General features: G+C 43.2%; 1 protein-coding gene across 2 annotated transcripts in view; it reads right to left on the bottom strand.

Moving 5' to 3' along the window:
* The window catches only part of LOC124710616 (carnitine O-palmitoyltransferase 1, liver isoform), a 267,710-nt gene extending 245,786 nt beyond the window's left edge, over nt 1-21,924 (bottom strand). For both annotated transcript variants that reach the window (XM_047240940.1, XM_047240941.1), the window contains exon 1: nt 21,727-21,924. The gene's annotated coding sequence lies outside the window, so the exon portion shown is untranslated. The remainder of the gene's footprint in view (nt 1-21,726) is intronic.
* Nucleotides 21,925-22,501: the final 577 nt, after the last annotated feature.

Below are 22,501 nucleotides of genomic sequence, written 5' to 3'. Positions count from 1 at the left end.
TCACACAGCAAGAACCTCAGCGAAGTACATGTGGCTTAGCAAGGCAGCTGCATGTCTTGCAATGCACAATCGTTAACGTTCTGCACGAGAATGGGCTGTAACCCTATCATTACGCTTTCAAACAACACCTGCATCCTGTAGGTAGCCATCAGCGGATGCAATTCTATGAATGGTTTCAACAACAACAGGAAGCCAATGGTGACTTCGTGAACACGGTAATATGGTCGGATGATGCAGCATTCACTCGTAAGGATGTCTTCAAGATGCACAATACCCACCATTGGTGTGAGGTTAACCCGCACGTCATCCGTGACTGTCGACGTCAAGTTCACTTTGGTATCAATGTCTGGGTTGGAATACTGGGCGAAAAGTGTTTGGGCCTATATATGTTGCCTGAACGGTTGACTGCACGATGGTATCATGCATTCCTCTCAAACTATTCTTCCTGATGTGCTGCAAGATGTTCCATTACATGTTCGGCAGAGGATATGGTTCCAATATGATGGTACACCTCCACACTCTGGAATGAATGTGCGACAGTATTTGGACAGAACATTTCCAGGGAAATTACTCGAATGTGGAGGTCCAGTTCTATAGCCACCGTGTTCAACCGACCTAAATCCCCTGGACTTCTTCCTGTGGGGACACCTGAAGGAGCACATGTACTCTACCCCACCGATGAATATGGAAGAATTGGTAGCGCGTATTCATGCTGCTCTTGTTAATGCGGATGCAGCTGCGCTGTGAACGGTCAAGAGCTGTATGATACGGCAGATTGCGAAGTGTTTGGACGTGCAGGGAGGTCGCTTTGAGCGTCTGTTGCACTGGGGACAACTCATTCTGTTGTGAAACGTATTCTGTTGTGAAAATCATGTGGTCATTAATATGGACATTATTATTTTCACTGGTTTCTAATGTGTGACATCTGAGCGCTCATACTGCATGTAGTATAAATGACAAGTAGATGATGTGTTATTGTCCTGTGCTGTCATCTTTAGCATCTCGAAATTGATATTGTTTTGTAGTTATTCTGTCCTATGACAGATCAATTGTTTCAACTGTATTTTTTAATTGTCTAACCACGTATTTGTTATGTTCAGCGTTACAAAATGTTGTAAATTTAGGATACATGTGATCTAAGAAACGGTGTATATTACAGTATGAAATGCCGGAATGAAATTAGCAAATAAAAAGATGCAACCCAACCCAGGATAGAACCCTCGACCTCCTGCATGCTAACCCAAAATTCTGTCCATTGCACCAACTGCACAACACGATTAATATGTGCTGGCAGAGGTAGTTACCATACATGTGGTTACAGTGTTGCCAGATTACCACTATTTAACGTCCTTTTTCTGCCGGATGTACTCTCCGGACGAAATTTTGGGAGAGAGTTTTTTTTTTTTTTTTTTATCGCTGGCATGTGAGACGTCGCGCTGCGAAGCCCGAGTGCGCGAATTTCGCTTCACCCTATATACTATTTCATTTATACCATACCTACATGTTCACCAACAAACTCAGTAATATGTGTGGTGGAGAGTACGAGTTGTATCAGTATCGTATCAGTAACCCGCACTCCTGATTCTTTAAAGAATCAAACACCCTATTGTGAAACTCGAGAACACATTTTCAGAAAGTTTTGAAATTGTGTGTAAAGTTTGTGGAAGTTGCTAAGTGCTCCCTTTCCCAAGTCATGGACGACACACACAGTTCTAACTTTTGACATAATGTGTTGAATTTTTAACGTAAGATTATACTTCTTAGTGAGTAGGTTATGACAGTATTTTAAATTCGGTCAATAGTTCAATGAAATTCTGAAAAACAAATTATTGTTGCACCTGAAAGTCATTAGATAGACAACATGCAACAGGACTCGCGTAACCGTTTCACCTGTTTAGTAATACAGATTTCCACCATTCATTCACATCCCATTCGCGGACCGTACAATCCCGAATTCCCTAATTTTACCGTTGAGGTAATTCCCCAAGACGTATGTTCTTAAATGTGATATAATTTCTGACTTGTGGAAGGTGAGCTCTAGGTATTGTTGAGTAATAAGTTCTGTGCTATGCTCGACGCCTTCGTTGGAGCGTCTTCAGTGGAATTATTTTGATCATTTCAACGACACAACCACGCTGACTAAACAAGAAAGGTATGTGCAACTCTTCTCTTCGAAACTTCTCTATCTATTCCGTTAATCTAACCTGACAGGAGTCCTAGAACGTCACACAATACTTAAAAATTTGTAGAAACGCGAAAACGTGATTTTTCAGACGGCCATATCTCTGGTTCCACTGATCACAGCCCTTGGCCTAGCAACCACTTGCATACCTATCAGAACGGCCATACTCTAGCTGGCCTGCAGCACATGGCAAAATTTAAATATCACACACTTCGTTCGTCCCGGGCGAAGTGAGCAAATATGTTAGTTCTTTTGCATTAGCAGTGATCTATGGGGGGTCTTAGACGGCTTATAAAAGAACCGTTTTGTCACTGGAAGTTCTTGAGAAAACCCAGAAAAGCCATGATTTTGGGTACCAAAATTACCAGTTCTGGGAATGGACACTTCTATCATTCCTATCCACGGACAATAGTCTAATTGTTCTTAAGATGTTCTCAGGGAGCTTCGAAATTTTTTTTCCATATCATTATCCGGTAGCGAGCTCTAGAGCTTCAAAATTAGCATATTTAATGCACGTAGTATCGTGACAGAGACGTAAATGTGGTTTTGACTGACGTAGCGAACACATGGCAAGGGTTCCGAGATCGTCAAACTAAGTTTTTATTCGCCATTTTATCACCAATAAAACTATGATGCGCTGTCTTCGTATTTGGGCATTTCACGCTTAAACTATCTTAACCCGAAAATTATTCGGTGTAACCACCTTACAAAAAAACGAAATTCTCTGTACTTGCAAATCAAACACTGCATTTTTTTAAATCTACTTCAGGTGTGGCCAATATGTTGTGCATTTTATATAAAAAAGTGTAAAGTGAACTTGCGCTGGATGGGATATGATTGTGAGTTAACCTTACGCATTGAAGCGCTAAAGAAATTGGTATAGGCATGCATATTCAAATACAGAGACATGTAAACACGCAGAATACGACGCTGCTGTCGGCAACGCCTCTGTAAGACAAGTGTCTGGCGCAGTTGTAAGATCGCTTACTGCTGCTACACTTGTATGTTATTAAGATTGAAATGTATGTGAACGTAGTGTTATAGTCGGAGCACAAGCGATGGGACACAGCGTCTCCGAGGTAGCGATGAAGTGGGGATTTTCCTGTACGACCATTTCACGGGTGTACTGTGAATACCAGGAACCCGATAAAACATCAAAACTTCGACATCGCTGCGGCGGGAAAAAAAGATTCTGCTAGAAAGGGACCAACGACGACTGAAGAGAACTGTTCATCGTGACAGAAGTGCAACTCTTCCGCAAAGTGCTGCAGATTTCAATGATGGGCCATCAACAACTGTCAGCGAACGAACCATTCGACGAAACATCGATATGGGCTTTCGGAGCCGAAGGCCCACTTGGGTACCCTTGATGGCTGCACTACACTAAGCTTTACGCCTCGCCTGGGCCCGTCAATGCCGACGTTGGACTGTCGATGACTGGAAACATGTTGCCTGGTCGAACGACTCTCATTTCAAATTGTCTCGAGCGGATGGACTTGTACGGGTATGGAGACAAGCTCATGAATCCATGGACCCTGCATGTCAGCTCAAACAGACGGAGGCTCTGAAATGGTGTGGAGCGTGTGTAGTAGGAGTGATGTGGGACCCGTGATACGTCTAGATACGACTCTGACAGGTGACACGTACGTAAGCATCCTGTGATCATATGCATCCATTCATGCCCATTGTGAATTCCGACGGACCTGGGCAACTCTAGCAGGACAATGCGACACCCCACACGTCCAGAATTGTTACAGAGTTTCTCCAGGAACATTCTTCTGAGTTTAAAAACTTCCGCTGGCCACCAAGCTCCCCCGATATGAACATTATTAAGCCTAGCAACGTGCTGTTCAGAAGAGATCTCCACCCCCTCGTACTCTTACGGATTTCTGGCCAGCACTGCAGGATTCATGGTGTCAGTTCCCTCCAGCACTACTTCAGACATTAGTCGAGTCCATTCCACGTCGTATTGCGGCACTTCTGCGTGCTCGCGGGGGACCTGTACCAGTTCCTTTGGCTTTTCAGTGTATTATACACACTTCTTGTGTTCTCAGAGTCTTTCGCGGCGGCATGTCTGCAAAAAATCTTCTCGGTTCTCAAGCCGCATGAGTTCGAATAAAATTCTCGAACTCTCGATGGCCATCCCCGCCATTGTCGTCGGGAGTAAAACGGCTGACTGCCAAGACTGGCACGGTTTTCCGCTTATACAGCCACTATTGTGGCCTTTGGTACCAAACAGAGATCCGAAACGACGCGTGCGCGGAAGCTGATCGGGCATCTCATAGCAGATTATTTATGTTTGTTTCTGTAAAAGTCCATTAAGATGGCAAAAGTCAATGGGTACCTCCCTTATTGCGTCGGGCCTCCTTTTGCCCAGCGTAGTGCAGTATCTCGACATGGCATGGACTCAAGAAGTCGTCGGAAGTCCCCTGTTGAAATATTGAGCCATCCTGCCTCTATTGCCGTCCACAATTGCGAACGCGTTGCCGGAAAGGGAGTTTGAGCACGAACTGACCCCTCAATTATGTCCCATAAATGTTCGATGGGATTCAACAACTGTGGCCTGGTCTCATAGCGCAAATTACCCATAAAAATTCCACCGCTGTTGGACTACCAATGGTCTCCAAGTAGCCGAACGTAACCATTTCCAAACAATGATCGGTTCAGTTGGAGCAGAAAAACCCAGACCATTCCATGTAAACACAGCCCACACCATTGTGGAGTCACCACCAGCTTGCACAGCGCCTTGTTGACAACATGGATCCATGGCTTCGTGATGTTTGCGCCACACTCGAACCCTACCATCAGCTCTTACCAACTGAAATCAGGACTCATCTGAACAGGTCACGTTTTTCTAATCGTCTAGGGTCCAACCGATATGGTCACGAGCCCACTAGAGGCTGTAGAGGTGGTGATGTGCTGTTAGCAAAGGCTCTAGCGTTGGTCGTCCGCTGCCATAGCGCATGAACGCCCAATTTTTCCGTGCTGACGTAACAGATACGTTCGTCGTACGTCCAACATTGGTTTCTGCGGTTATTTCACGCAGTGTTGCTTGTCTGTTAACACTGACAGCTTTATGCACACAGCGCTGCTCTCGGTCGTTACATGAAGGCCGTCAGCCACTGTGTTGCCCGTGCTGAGAGGTAATACCTAATATGTGGTATTCTCAGACCCTCTTGACACGGTGCATCTCTGAATATTGAATTCCCTAATCTGATTATGATGATTTGGGTGGAGGGGACATCATGGTCATCAGCGCCCTGACGAAAAGTCAACATGCAAATCTCATGGGTGGGGACGAAGGCTGTCCCCACATGCCGAGCAGTTTATAACGTATTAAAGTCTGCCTCCCTCCCCCCAATTTAGGGATGAGGCCTGACAGTTCACAAACTTTCACCACTATTGTAACACTGGTATCGGTATCTGCTAGGATGGTGGGCATATCTCCAGCCAGACTGAAGGCTGCCCTAATGTCAGTATGTAGAACACACGTAGCCGCAATATGCTGAACTGAAAGCGGCACGCCACGAACTTAACATAGTGGATGATCCTCCCACCAGAGCAGGAAGCCATGTGTGAAAGCGCTATGCCCGATGCGCTGTCCGGCAAGCAAAACCTCCTTCCAGCGGCGAGGCTGACATGAAGTCCACCAAGCCTTTGTGGTTGATTGGAGCGACCGCAGTTTGTTGTCTGTCACCTGCAATCATTCAGTCTCCCACTGACGCATGATGCATCTGTCAGAAAATGAGATGATGGCGTGCAATGGGATGGGACATTGATGGACAACACTATCTCAATATGCTTTCTTGGCAGCTTTGTCGGCCAAGTCATTACCCTGTATCCCAATGTGGCCAGGGACCCAGCAAAGAATCATCTCCTTGCCACGGTGTTGGTGCCTCTGTAAGGAGTCATGGATGAGCTGAATCAGCGGGTCTTAACGGATACATTTGGTGAAGTGCTTGCAGTGCACCAAGAGAGTCGGAACAGACAAGAAAACTCGTACGGTGATGTCTGTGAACCCCCTACAGCGCCATCAGAATGCCATATAACTCGGCATCATAATTTGTAAATTGTTCTGGAAGACACACTTTAAAAACCCTATCAGGGAAAACCGCAGAACAACCAAGAGCATTCTCATGCTGGGATCCATCTGTGTAAATAATGATAAAACTATGGTACATACTTAATAAGACGAAAACAAAGTTTTAAAAACAGAAATCTGGAGTACAACTTTTCGTGTACTGTGTCAAGCTTAAAATCGGTTTGGGCCTCTGAAAACACCAAGGCGGCAGTGTGTTACATCCCTGGGTGTGTATTTTCATGCCCGAGAGATCCAGACCTTTGAGACAGTCTGTAGCATGTATACCAAATGGCTGCATCACTTGGGGCCAATTCCTGAACAGTCGTTCGAAGGTGGGTTGGATCACTGAATTAAATGCCAATGACTGAGGTGACACTGAGATTTTCAGCGCCTAGCGAGCCAAAAGGATACGTCGCCGAATCCAGAGTGGTGGTTCACCAGCCTCTGAACACAGACTCCGACCTGGGCTGGTCCGAGAGGCTCCAGTCGAAATCCGAATGCTCTCATGGTGGACAGTTTGAAACATCCGGAGGTAGGAAGGACGGGCCGATCCGTAGACCACATTGCCATAGTCTAAGCGTGATCGAACAAATGCCCTATAAAACTGCGGGAGGTTTTGTCAGCTCCCCATGTTTTTCCGCCAAGGCATTTCAAAATGTTCAACAACCGGAAGCTCTTTGTTCGTACGTCTTTCAGGTGTGGGAGCTAAGTTAATTTCGAGTCAAATAATAAACGCAAAAAGCGCACAGTGTCTTGAAAACGTAAAATATTGTCCCCCACTGTTAAGTACTGGTTGGTTAGAACTCCGACGAGCGCGGTTAAAATTGACACATGTAGTCTTCTCCGGGGAAAACCGAAAACCAGTTGTTGGTCAGCTGTAGCTGCCTTGTCGTCGTCGTCGTAGTAGTCGTCGTCGTCGTCGTCGTAAGATCAGAGGAAGAGTAGAAGATTGCAAAGTCATCCACAAACAAAGAGCATTTGACAGGGCTCTTGACTATGGAGGAAATGCAATTGATAGCGATGGCAAACAATGTGACACTGAGGACACTGCCCTGGGGCATACCATTCTCCTGAGCATAGCAATCATCGCCACCCTAATACTGAATTCCCAACGATTCCCGAAATGGAATTTCCCCTATTTCTAGTTCCAATTATCACTTCGCGTTCAGAGTGTAGTTGCCGTCGTGCGGGCATAATCACGTCGCAAACCTTTTCACATAAATCATCGGAGAACATATGACAGGTCCTCCAATGCAGTGCCCCTTTTACAGCTACTGTACACGGTACCACCGCCATTTGTGTATGTGCATATCGCTGTCCCATGACTTCTGCAGCCTCAGTGTCGGCTCCATAATGGTGTGAGCTATGTCTGAATGGCAAGGACTGGGTCCTCTGGTCAAGTTGAACCGTTCATTGACTGGAAATGGTTATGTTCGGCTACATGGAGACCATTTGCAGCCATTCATGAACTTCATGTTCCCAAAAAACGATGCAGTTTTTATGAATGACAGTTCAACATGTCACCAGGCCAAAATTGTTCGCGGCTGGTTTGAAGAACATTCTGGACAATTCGACCGAGTAATTTGGCCACCCGGATCGCCCAACATGGAAAGTAATAGAGGTCAGTTAGTGCACAAAATCCTGCACCGGCAACACTTCGCAATTGTGGTCGGCTATAGAGGCAGCATGGCTCAATATTTCTGCAGGGCACTTCCAATGACTCGTGGGGTCCATGCTACGTCTAGCTGCTGCACTAAGCCGGGAAAAAGGAGGTCCAACAGTGTAATGAACAATCCGAACTTTACTGACCTACAGAATTCGTTGGATATAAGCAGCACACAATGATGTAATAGGGAAAAGAAGGCGACTAGCTGAAAACTGCTCCTGTCGTAGTACAAAAAAGGCGAATATGCTCATCTTTTAAAGACTCTTGAAAGGAAAGTGGGGAACCAGCTGCCTCAATCCTCATTCTGCTTCCTCAACAAAATTTTGGCATGCGAACATGTTCGCGCTCTTTTGTACTGAAAAGGAGCAGCAGAAACACAGACAGTAGAAGCCCAGTGAAAAGTCCCAACAGACCGAAAAAAACCCGCGGGTGACTCCAGTGTATGAGAAGAGTAAAAGAACTGATACGATAAATTACAGACCAGTATCCTTAACATAAGTTTGCTGTAGAATTTTTGAGCATATTCTGAGTGTGAATACAATAAATTTCCTTGAGGCCGAAATGCTTATATCCACGAATTTGCACGGTTTCAGAAAGTACCGTTCGGTGAAACTCAGCTTCCCCTTTCCTCACATAATATACTGCAAACTATGAATGACGGGCAACGAACAGATTCCGTATTTCTAAGTTTCCAAAAAGTATTTGACATGGTGCCCCACTGCAGGCTGTTAACGAAGGTACGAGCATACGGAATAGGTTCACAGGCATGAGAGTGGCTCAGACTTCTTAAGCAATAGAAGCCACTATGGTGACCTCGACGGCGAGTGTTCATCACATCAGGCTATGTTCAGGAGTGCCCCCGGTAAGAGTGATAGGACCACTATTATTTTCTATATACATAAATGATATGGCAGATAGGGTAGGCAGCAATCTGCGGTTGTTTGCTGTTGATGCTGTAGTGTAAAGATGATTTAAACAAAATTACTAGTTCGTGTGATGAATGGCATCTAGCTCTAAATGTAGAAAAAAGTGTGGATGATTAGGAAAAACAAACCCATTATGTTCGGTTACAGCATTAGTAGCGTGCTGCTTGACACAGTCACGTCGTTTAAATATTTGGGTGTAACCAAAATGAGATTTTCACTCTGCAGCGGAGTGTGCGCTGATATGAAACTTCCTGGCAGATTAAAACTGTGTGCCCGACCGAGACTCGAACTCGGGGCCTTTGCCTTTGCCTTTATCTGGGTGTAACATTGCAAAGCGATATGAAACGGCTGGCACACGTAAGGATTGTGGCAAGTAAGGCGAATGGTCTACTTCCGTTAACTGGGAGAATTTTAGGGAAGTGTGGTTCATTTGTACAGAAGATCGTATATAGCATGCTAGTGCTGCTCAAGGGTTTGGGATCCGCACCAGGTTAGATTATAGGAAGGCATCGAAGCAACTCAGAGGCAGGCTGCTAGATTTCTTACCAATAGGTACAAATAACATGCAAGTATTACAGAGATTCTTCAGGAACTCAAATGGGAATACCTGGACAGAAGGCGACGTTCTTTTCGAGGAACACTACTGAGGAAATTTAGGGAACCGGCATTTGAAGCCGACTGTAGAACGATTCTACTGCTGCCAAAATGCACTTCGTGTAGGGACCACTACGATAAGACATGACACATTAGGGCTCGTAGAGACAGCCGTTTTCCTCTCGCTCTATTTGAGAGTGCAACAGGAAAGGAATAGTCTGCTGTGGTACACGGTACCCTCCACCATACACCATACAGTGACTTGGGGAGTACGTATGTAGATATAGATGTAGATGTAGACTATGTCAGTGGGAGAGAAAGAGAGTGGAGACAGCGATGATGCGAGAGAGAAAGTGGCAGTGAAAGAGAAAAAGAGATGGATAAAGATAATAGCAGTGAGAGCCAAAGAGAGAGGCGATAGTAATGTTCAATGAAAGACGATGGTAGTAAAACAGAAAGATGGATCGAGGTGGTAGCAGTGGCAGTAAAAGGGAGAGGAGACAGTGGAAATGAAAAATACAAAGGCTTCAGGTTGGGGAATAGGGTCTGTGTCTGGACCTCCACCTCCTCCTCCCCTCCCCCTCGTAGTCCCGTGAACTACAAAACGAAAAAAACTGCCCTATCTCTACACCCACACAAAGTTTCCTGGTCTAGAAATCAAAATCCCGAGCAAATCAGCCCCAAGCACACATCTGATGAGACAGTGATGGTCAAAAAGAGACAACAGGCTGTAAGTGAGAAAGAAATGGAGACAGTGGCAATGGGAGAGAAAAAGAATGGGACAAAGACGATGGTAGGGGGACAGCTAGACAGTGAATGTGGCCGAGAAGGGAACAGTGATACAGAAGAACGAAAGAAAGGGGCACAGACAGTGACAGTGGGGAGACAGACAGGAGAAAGGGAGAAAAAGGAGAGGGTGGAATATATATATATATATATATATATATATATATATATATATATATATGTTGTTGTTGTTGTGGTCTTCAGTCCTGAGACTGGTTTGATGCAGCTCTCCATGCTACTCTATCCTGTGCAAGCTTTTTCATCTCCCAGTACCTACTGCAACCTACATCCTTCTGAATCTGCTTAGTGTATTCATCTCTTGGTCTCCCTCTACGATTTTTACCCTCCACGCTGCCCTCCAATACTAAATTGGTGATCCCTTGATGCCTCAGAACATGTCCTACCAACCGATCCCTTCTTCTGGTCAAGTTGTGCCACAAACTTCTCTTCTCCCCAATCCTATTCAATACTTCCTCATTAGTTATGTGATCTACCCATCTAATCTTCAGCATTCTTCTGTAGCACCACATTTCGAAAGCTTCTATTCTCTTCTTGACCAAACTATCTATCGTCCATGTTTCACTTCCATACATGGCTACACTCCATACGAATACTTTCAGAAATGACTTCCTGACACTTAAATCAATACTGGATGTTAACAAATTTCTCTTCTTCAGAAACGCTTTCCTTGCCATTGCCAGCCTACATTTTATATCCTCTCTACTTCGACCATCATCAGTTATTTTGCTCCCCAAATAGCAAAACTCCTTTACTACTTTAAGTGTCTCATTTCCTAATCTAATTCCCTCAGCATCACCCGACTTAATTAGACTACATTCCATTATCCTTGTTTTGCTTTTGTTGATGTTCATCTTATATCCTCCTTTCAAGACACTGTCCATTCCATTCAACTGCTCTTCCAAGTCCTTTGCTGTCTCTGACAGAATTACAATGTCATCGGCGAACCTCAAAGTTTTTATTTCTTCTCCATGAATTTTAATACCTACTCCGAATTTTTCTTTTGTTTCCTTTACTGCTTGCTCAATATACAGATTGAACAACATCGGGGAGAGGCTACAACCCTGTCTTACTCCCTTCCCAACCACTGCTTCCCTTTCATGTCCCTCGACTCTTATAACTGCCATCTGGTTTCTGTACAAATTGTAAATAGCCTTTCGCTCCCTGTATTTTACCCCTGCCACCTTTAGAATTTGAAAGAGAGTATTCCAGTCAACATTGTCAAAAGCTTTCTCTAAGTCTACAAATGCTAGAAACGTAGGTTTGCCTTTCCTTAATCTTTCTTCTAAGATAAGTCGTAAGGTCAGTATTGCTTCACGTGTTCCAGTGTTTCTACGGAATCCAAACTGATCTTCCCCGAGGTTGGCTTCTACTAGTTTTTCCATTCGTCTGTACAGAATTCGTGTTAGTATTTTGCAGCTGTGACTTATTGAGCTGATAGTTCGGTAATTTTCACACCTGTCAACACCTGCTTTCTTTGGGATTGGAATTATTATATTCTTCTTGAAGTCTGAGGGTATTTCGCCTGTTTCATACATCTTGCTCACCAGATGGTAGAGTTTTGTCAGGACTGGCTCTCCCACGGCCGTCAGTAGTTCCAATGGAATATTGTCTACTCCGGGGGCCTTGTTTCGACTCAGGTCTTTCAGTGCTCTGTCAAACTCTTCACGCAGTATCATATCTCCCATTTCATCTTCATCTACATCCTCTTCCATTTCCATAATATTGTCCTCAAGTACATCGCCCTTGTATAGACCCTCTATATACTCCTTCCACCTTTCTGCTTTCCCTTCTTTGCTTAGAACTGGGTTTCCATCTGAGCTCTTGATATTCATACAAGTCGTTCTCTTATCTCCAAAGGTCTCTTTAATTTTCCTGTAGGCGGTATCTATCTTACCCCTAGTGAGATAGGCCTCTACATCCTTACATTTGTCCTCTAGCCATCCCTGCTTAGCCATTTTGCACTTCCTGTCGATCTCATTTTCGAGACGTTTGTATTCCTTTTTGCCTGTTTCACTTACTGCATTTTTATATTTTCTCCTTTCATCAATTAAATTCAGTATTTCTTCTGTTACCCAAGGATTTCTACTAGTCCTCGTCTTTTTACCTACTTGATCCTCTGCTGCCTTCACTACTTCATCCCTCAAAGCTACCCATTCTTCTTCTACTGTATTTATTTCCCCCATTCCTGTCAATTGCTCCCTTATGCTCTCCCTGAGTCTCTGTACAACCTCTGGTTCTTTTAGTTTATCCAGGTCCCATCTCCTTAGATTCCCACCTTTTTGCAGTTTCTTCAGTTTTAATCTACAGGTCATAACCAATAGATTGTGGTCAGAGTCCACATCTGCCCCTGGAAATGTCTTACAATTTAAAACCTGGTTCCTAAATCTCTGTCTTACCATTATATAATCTATCTGATACCTTTTAGTATCTCCAGGGTTCTTCCATGTATACAACCTTCTTTCATGATTCTTAAACCAAGTGTTAGTTATGATTATGTTGTGCTCTGTGCAAAATTCTACAAGGCGGCTTCCTCTTTCATTTCTGTCCCCCAATCCATATTCACCTACTATGTTTCCTTCTCTCCCTTTTCCTACACTCGAATTCCAGTCACCCATGACTATTAAATTTTCGTCTCCCTTCACAATCTGAAGGGAGACTCATTATTTCATCATACATTTCTTCAATTTCTTCGTCATCTGCAGAGCTAGTTGGCATATAAACTTGTATTACTGTAGTAGGCGTGGGCTTCGTATCTATCTTGGCCACAATAATGCGTTCACTATGCTGTTTGTAGTAGCTTACCCGCATTCCTATTTTCCTATTCATTATTAAACCTACTCCTGCATTACCCCTATTTGATTTTGTGTTTATAACCCTGTAGTCACCTGACCAGAAGTCTTGTTCCTCCTGCCACCGAACTTCACTAATTCCCACTATATCTAACTTCAACCTATCCATTTCCCTTTTTAAATTTTCTAACCTACCTGCCTGATTAAGGGATCTGACATTCCACGCTCCGATCCGTAGAACGCCAGTTTTCTTTCTCCTGATAACGACATCCTCTTGAGTAGTCCCCGCCCGGAGATCCGAATGGGGGACTATTTTACCTCCGGAATATTTTACCCAAGAGGACGCCATCATCATTTAATCATACAGTAAAGCTGCATGCCCTCGGGAAAAATTACGGCTGTAGTTTCCCCTTGCTTTCAGCCGTATATATATATATATATATATATATATATATATATATATATATATATATATATATATATATATATATATGGCAGTATGGCAGTGAGATGGAGGGGCTGAGTACGGAGGCTTCACTACGATGAGAGACTGGGTAAAACGATTTAGAATGTTCTGTGTTAAAAGAGCGCGAATGCTTCTGCACACCAAAATTTTTGGTGGGAAGGGCGGAACGAGGCTTGAGGCACATGGTTGCCCACTTTTCTGTCAGTCTCCTGCAGTGATCATATTCGGTTTCTCTGTGTTCCAATAGGAGCATTTTTCAGCTTTCTCTATTTTAATTTGACTCCGCACTTTGAACCATACTGCCAATAGCTAGGTGCAAAACCAAAATCGTACATACAGAGAAATCACAACAAATGTTTGAACTTTCTACTTTCTCTTGATTCTTTCCATTAATCTGAGCCAGTAGAACTGTCTTTCTACATTTCTAAGCTTCTCGTACGGTACCAGTGATCCAACGATGCTGTAATACCATTGCGGTCGCCGTTTCTTACCTCTACGCTCAATGAACTGAGAAGTTCTGAAACTGTTCAGTGCGATTGAATTCAGTTAGTCTTTCTCGCTGGTGAGGTTCCCATCAGCTCCTCCAAATAATTTTCAGAGAATACGTTTAATACAATGTCACGTCACTATGGCATGATCGTAAAATTTATTGAGATTTTTTCCCAGCTTTCTCTGAATCCTTCCACTACTTAGTTAGCCAATAGGGTGACGTAAACTGTGGAAACATTATTATTATTATTATTATTATTATTAATATTTTAGTCCCACATGTGGCACCTATCTTCACAAATATTACCTCGTATTTTGAAATTTTGCGTTAGTCGCTTTTACGGTAATGAATGGGTCATCACCACTGATACGCAGCCTATGCAGTCCATTCAGAATATTTCACTGCTACGTATCTATGGTTTCCGCCAGCTTTTTTCTACGTGTATTACGAGCGGTTGTTAACCATTTCACGCCGGCGACGTGATTGTTGCGTCGTGCGCTGTAGTCGAGCACCAGTCCCGCCAGACCATGCCCGTCGTACGACATAATTTTCGCGCTCCCCGCGGCGCTACTCTGTCCTGCTTTCACACTCGTATTGTTATCGTTATTATTGAACTTTATACTGTGTATTTATTCGGGAAAATTGTTGTGACTTGGCAAGACAGCCAAGCCACTACGAGGTGAAGCCGAAAGGCACGCGTTTAAGCTCACGCAGGATGGCGTGAGGTCTGGAACAGGTAAAGGAAGTTATAGTAGCAAAGAACGTACGTAGCTGCGGGAATACTTAACTTTAATCCATAATTGGTGAACATCGGTCTGACGGTACATGCATCACAAGATAAATAGCAATTGATAATGGCGCCTTGCTAGGTCGTAGCAAATGACGTAGCTGAAGGCTATGCTAACTATCGTCTCGGCAAATGAGAGCGTAATTTGTCAGTGAACCATCGCTAGCAAAGTCGGCTGTACAACTGGGGCGAGTGCTAGGACGTCTCTCTAGACCTGCCGTGTGGCGGCGCTCGGTCTGCAATCACTGATAGTGGCGACACGCGGGTCCGACGTATACTACCGGACCGCGGCCGATTTAAAGGCTACCACCTAGCAAGTGTGGTGTCTGGCGGTGACACCACAAAAATATTTATACAAATCACATATGTTTTTGATGTTGTATGTTGTGTATCGTATCTGTGCACAAATCCAAGTCTGGGGATGTCAATGGAAGAACAGCTGGTGTGCCTGATGTAGAAGTAGCTGCGTTCGGCGTTTCATGTTCATCACCAGATTCGGACGATGATTCGCGTTCACCTTGAAAGTCACTACCAGTATGAGAGAAAGAGCTTCCTTCACAGTATATCGCTTGTCTACCATATCACTTCTAGTAGAAACTAACTGAGGTTAACAACACGTCACTTCAGATTAGAAACAAGGCGCGAAATGAGCAGTTCAACTCAAGCGAAAGCAAAACGCTTTGAAACTGAAAGCAACTGCCGTCTACAGACTTTGAACAAAGCCGCTAGATTGTGGAGAGGTCAAACTTCCACACTAGTGGAGCGTAGTGAAGCGGAGAAATATGACCCGAGGCGGAACTGCTACAGCAGTCCACCGGATGGGAGGCACGGACCACACTGGACTTCTGCAGCAGTCCAGCGGCTCAGCGGCACATTCGCTCCCGACTTCTACAGAAGTTCATCGTAGCGAAAGGGTTAACTTTACTGAATGAGAGGTAACTCTGTAAATTTATCCTGGACACCTTTGCAGTTAACCACTATTAGTTTCTTTTTCTAACTAGCAATAATTTGTGTCGCCCTCGTTAACAACAGGTGACCCGTTGCTGACTACTCCGGTATACTCTGGAGTTTATCCGTACATATTATAAAAATGCCTACCAAACTTCGCACGACAATCTCCTAGATTCAGGCGACAATCGCTAAGGGGTTAAGAACTATCATAGTTCAGGAGACATGATGTCATAATCACTGAGATGTTCAGAGGCAGAACACAGGCAGAATACGGTGCCGCGGTCAGCAATGCCTATAATTATAACGCAAATGTCTGCCGCAGTTGTTAGATCGGTTACTGCTGCTGCAATGGCAGGTTATCAAGATTTAAGTGAGTTTGAACACGGTGTCACAGTCGGCGCACGAGCGATGAGACAGCATCTCCGAGGTAGCGATGAAGTGGGAAATTTCCCCTACGACCATTTCACGAGTGTACCGTGAATATCAGGAATCCGGTAAAACATCAAAGCTCCGACATCGATGCGGCCGGTAAAAGATCCTGCTAGAACGGGACCAACGACGACTGAAGAGAATTGTTCAAGGTGACATAAGTGCAACCCTTCCGCATATTGCCGCAGATTTCAATACTGGGCCATCAACAAGTGTCAACGTGCGAACCATAGCTTTACACCTCGCCTGGGCCAGTCAACGCTCACACTGGACTGTTGATGACTGGGAACACGTTGCGTGGTCGGACGAGTCTCGTTTCAAATTGTATCGAGCGGATGTACGATGGACATGCACGGGTATGGAGACAACCTCATGAATCCGTGGACCCTGCATGTCAGCAGGGGAATGTTCAAGCTGGTGGAGTTTCTGTATTTGTGTGGGGCGTGTGCAGATGGGATGATATGGGATCCCTGATACGTCTAGATACGACTCTGATAGATGACACGTACGTAAGCATCCTGTCTGATTACCTGCATCCATTCATGTCCACTGTGAATTCCGACGGACTTCAGCAATTCCAGCAGGGCAATGCGACACACCACACGTCCAGAATTGCTACAAAATGGCTCCAGGAACACTCTTCTGAGTCTAAACACTTCCGCTGGCCCTCATACTGGCGACACATGAACATTATTGAGCATATCTGGGATGCTTTGCCACGTGATGTTACGTACTTTAACGGATTTATGGACAACCCTGCACGATTCACGGTGTCAATTCCATCCAACACTACTTCATACTTTACTCGAATCCATGCCACGTCGTTATGCGGCACTTCTGCGTGCTCGAGGGGGCCCCACACGATATTAGGCAGGTGTACCAGTTTCTCTGGCTCTTCAGCGTATATCATAGTACGAACACATAGTTCAAAAAGCGATATATGACGTCCTATATGCTGCGATACGTGAAAGAAATGCCGCATCTTGCATCAAGTTTTAATACATTTATTCTTGAATACTAAGCCACTCCTACAGTCGAGTCAATTTACGGCAATCCCTGTCACCTGGCAGTGCTTCTTAACAGTTTTCAACTGGGAAGCGCAAATGGCTGTAGACTAAAGCAATAGCCGTCTACAAAGCTATGAAGAAGCGTTTACAAAATCGCGTTGTAGGCACGCGAAGCATCTGCGCTCAGCACACAGAAACTGCTCGGGGTACTGTACTTCTACATTTGTACTTTATGCATAGTCCTTCATAATTTCAAAGGCGTTTCCACGAATACAAGGAAAGGAAATTTTTTTTTCGAAGTTACACTACAAACACATTTCATTTTTTGTTTTCGTTTCTAACAGAAATTTGGCAAAATAAATACCTAGGCTATGCCGGGTTTGTCAGCTAGTCTAACCTATTCACAAAAAGTACCATGTATACACCATAAGAACTCTGGTACACGAGTAGTTGCTTCCGCAGAGTAGAAAACGCCCGGCGTATTAATGGGATGCCTACGTTTCTCTATCCGGTGCTACAGAACATGAAATTTGCACCCGAGACCATTGCAGAATCGACAAAACCTCTGTTTAAGCTTTTCATCCAGCTCCAAACCACAGGCTTTTTTTTTTTTTTTTTTTTTAACGTATGTATGAAGTTTTAAAGGACGAAACTGCATACATTACTATATGATGTATGCCCTAATCTGATGATGAATCATCATACGGTTATAGCTTCTACCCTCAATTCCCTCCGAGATATAATACTATGGTTTTAATTGGTGCACGAGCTGCAGTCGGTACTGCTATCGCAGAATCTCCCACACAGTTTGCTGCAGTATTCCAAGTTCCAAGGCTTGCGCAGACCGTTGATTTTCTTCGACTGCGTACGAAACTTTCCTTCGCCCTCTCCACGACTGCATCTGGCATACTTGATCGACCGGTACTTTTCTGTTTACAGAGACAAACAGAGTCCCGAGTCCCTAAATTGTCAATACACTGTACAATGCTCTGTTTACATGGGCATTGGTCTAACAAATAAAACATCTCGCAGATGCTACTATGCCAAGGGACTGCACTCGTAAGTCAACTGGTAGGCGCAATGCAAATTCTGTGAGTTTACGGTTCTATTTATGAATCAATCATATTTGTGTATATAATACTTTGGAAAATTGGGATATTTCAAAATGAATGAATCGTTTGCAGTAAACCAGTATTTTTACCTCCGCAATATTTTCTGCAAGAAGAAGCCTTCACGACACTTTTGCCAGCTTGTACTGTGGAAAGATTATGTGGTGCCCGTTGCTTTCCCCATCTCAACACTCCAACCGCTAAAAGTTCTCCCTCCCAATCCCACCTGTAAATATCGTCACAGCAATACCAATCAACCCTTCCTCCACGATTATGCTGCTTCCTTTCTGTAACTGTGATCGCCTGGTCCCATTCGCAGTCTTTATCGCCCTCACGTGAGAGACATTTACTAGGGATACTCATAAACGTTTAACTATCACTTCGGAAAAATACAGTGACGTAATTTTTTCTTTGTTTTGCACATAAGCGTCAGCACCTTTGGTAGATATTGAAATCTCTTCGCCACAGTACCGCAGCATGCCGCTAGACGAGCCAAATCAAAATTACGTAGTCCGTCGATAAAGTGGAGTATCGTAAAGTAATTCGTTCTCCACGATAGCGGAAAGGTTACAACAGTGTCAGGGAAGTCCAGATGGCTAAAGTCATCCGGATTGTCCTGACAGCTGCAACGTTTCTGCTGCTGCAGAAAACGAATTATCGCACGAGATTCCAGTTTATCAATGGGCAGGGTCATTTTGTTTCGGCTTTCTTAACGGCTCACTCAGGTATTGTAGCGAGGAGATTCAATCGGTACCAGGTCTCCATACATATGCCAGCAAAAATTAAAATTTACTTAACTTTTTTTTTTTTCGAGATAATAATTAGAACTTTACGGCAACACCTCGTACATAGAAGTACCACCCGAGCTATTTGGACCAATGTCCTTTAAGAAAGGATTTGTCCTCCCGTAATACCCCCTTCACCTTCGTTTTGACAAGCAAAGCTAAAGTCAAGTTGGCCGGTTTTACGAAAAATTGCCAAATTAAAATATACGCTCGACATGCGTAGTATGTTCCGATTTCGTAGGCGAGATGGAGCTATCATCTTTTTCTCCCAATTTAAATAGTGACCCATACGGTATTACAAGAAAACCTATACAGAAACAGGATATCATCAATAAATAATGTTGACAAACACTTTAAATTCTAGGTACAGCAAAACAAGTTTTTAATTACGTGTTCTCCGACAGGACAACAGCTGTTGTGATGTTCGAGAACTGGCTGGGAGCTGACGGCCAACCAGCAAATGTGTGCTTTGCGGCCGGGCCAAAGTCCGTCGACCTGTCATGCCAAGCTGGTAGCAAACAAGTTGCATCACCAGAGCAACGCTACGTCGCCTGTGTGCGCGTGTGCAGTACACAGAATATGCCCCACTTTCAATAAATTGTTAGTTATTAAAGCAGCTCTGCTACGTGCAAAGTAAATTAAGTTCCGGCCTCGTAAATATGCCCTGGCTAACGAAGACACACTCGCATTTCACAAGCTGAAGGCGGGAGAAGGCAGATACAGCCTGCTATGCTGTATTATTGCTTGTGACGGGTGAAATATAGTAGTAATGATCTGGCAGATAGTGAACGTTTATTCAAATTGAGCACTGTCATGGCTAGTATGAGCTCATACTTCACAGACTGAATCAAATGTGACACAAAAAGGAGTGAAACATATAGCTGGGAAAATTCGATACACACGAAAAACAATTCTTGGTAGACAGCAAAAGTGCCATTTACAAATTAAGATTAAAGTTGTTTGTCACAGGCTACTCTTTCCTATGTAGCAAGCAGGCCATAATTAACATCATTCTCTTTTGGCTCGCTCGCTCCCCCCCCCCCCCCCCCCCCCCCAAGTAGTCCTCACCCAGATACCTGAATGGGGATGATTTTGATTTATTTTACTTACTAAAACTGAGAAGGGCATAACTGTTCTAATTTTCTGCCTGCTAATTCTTTCTTTACTTTATATTCTGATTCATGACACATACCTCTATCTTCATAAGGGGTATACCAATGTTTAACTACAAATGACAAAGGTCACTTTGTTGTGACCAGTCCCTTGATTCTTATTCATATATCCTACACATAGTCTTGTTGTATCATGTAAATGGTGTACATCACCAACATACTATTCATTCTATTCATTATTTTATATTGCCATTTTATAATGGTACCATGTGGATTATACTCATTTCTATTGAAAGTCACGTTGTACTACTTCCTCATGAAAGAAAAGTTGTATTTAAATTTGCACCAATTTAAGTTCAGTCAAGCGGCAATTATATTAAGCATGATAATGCTAAAAACATATTAGATCTATGATATTCTTGGTATATTTAATATGTGAACACATACCAGTTCTGCAAATGGAAGTATCACATGGTTTATTATGTAGTTCACTTCTTACGATAACTATGACAGGCTTCACAGACTGCTTTACATAAATATCACTTCTCTTTACAGTGCCTTTTTAAACCAGGACATGTATTATAAATAAACTTTTCCTCTCAGACAACGTTTTTAATTGCCAGTTAATAGCATTTCTTGGTGTAAATTTACTTATCAAATAATGTAGTCCCCTAGTGGGGGAACTATACTTTTTTTCTGAAATCTGCTGTTAAAAATGAAGAGTCCAAGAATCTGATGAAAACAGATATATGTACTGATAGAGGTGCTGTTTGCATATGAAATGTACACTGTCTACGTTGGAAAAGGAATTCAATGCAACCATTGAAAGATTCAAGTTAAATGATTTAGGAGAAACAGACGAAACATAAATCTTGAAGGCTGGGCCGGGTTTTAAGCAGTACTCTTCCTCAGTATGAGTTCTCTGCTAAAAATAGATTGTAATAAACAACCCAAAGTTATTCTTATGACACGTTCATCAACTTGATGGGCACGACGACAGTCCCTACATCAATTTCATACATTATTATGAAATGACTGAATATGATCAATCACTCTTCAGTTATGAACATTATCAATCTGCTACTAAAGAACAGTATAAGGTCCTTTCAAAACCTGATCTCTCTCTCTTTCTTTGAGTCAAGTCATTTTGTAAGCAATGAAGCAAAATGAAATTTCAATTTTCTCGTAATTTGTTTGATAAATGCATTCAATGACACCAAATGTAATGAAAGTAATGGTGAATGCCAACCAGGATCTAGGAAACTACATATTACAAAGGATACCACTTTCACTTTTGTGTCTGCACATGGAATAAGCAGTGGGGCAGAAAGAATTAACGTTTCGATCCGTCCTCTTGCAAAAACTAAACGAGATATTTTCGCAGATCTAGTGTTCAGATCGATAGGTGGCTGACGGAGGAAAAAAAATCAACGTAACAAATTACAACATACACGAAAACTTACACTGCTAAACAGCCGCACTTCACGTTCTCAGCTGACAGCGAGCATACATGTTTACAAACAAAACTATTTCTTCAGTTCTCACCTTGCGTAGGACTGGTCTGCTGGCTCTAGACTTTTCCTCGAACACTGCTTCTTATCGGCGAAAGGTTGATTTTAACAAAACTTGTAAAGAACAATCACAATTTATTTCCAAACGAAACTTACACAAAAAGTTAAAAAAAACGCACACGCGAATACGCGGTGCTTCCCAGTTCCCTCCCCTCGAAATTTAGTGTTCTCTTTAGTCAAAGCAGTTCAAACGCATTTGCGCCGAACGAAGTTTATTTAGCGTGAAGAGCCTTGCAAACATCAAAGATAAATGACAACTATAGACACAAGTTAGAAGTTACATATCGAGGCGTAATAAATTAACATTTTCATAATAAATATTTTTAATGTATTTTCCCTCCTGACACTTCGATACAAAATTACCAACGAATGCCGTTCTCGTCATCAGTTGTATTATAGATCAGCCAGTTTTCTGGCGATACTTTCTAGTTTTACTTTCAGTTTTCCTTTTTATAACGCAACTGAAACGTATTTATTAATAATGCCAAACAAACGAACAATCGTGAAAGTTTCCTGTGTTGCGTAGCGCATCTGATCGGCACGTGACTACACGTTTTTTTACATTGGCTATGTACTGCCAAGTAACGGGTAGCTCTCTTCGCGGGAGCAGAGAAAAGGCATCAAATACACAGTCACAACAACAACTGTTTCAAAATAGTAATGCAAATCACCTTTCCTGTGACGTTACCAAGTCTTATGTGGAAGGTTTCTTTTGGTCCATCATGTTTCCAGTTCGCTTTTAATGTTGG

The sequence above is a fragment of the Schistocerca piceifrons genome, chromosome 1, assembly GCF_021461385.2.
Source record: "Schistocerca piceifrons isolate TAMUIC-IGC-003096 chromosome 1, iqSchPice1.1, whole genome shotgun sequence".
NCBI lineage: Eukaryota > Metazoa > Arthropoda > Insecta > Orthoptera > Acrididae > Schistocerca > Schistocerca piceifrons.
The sequence above is the reverse complement of the archived record's forward strand: the minus strand, read 5'-3'. Positions and strand labels throughout refer to the sequence as shown.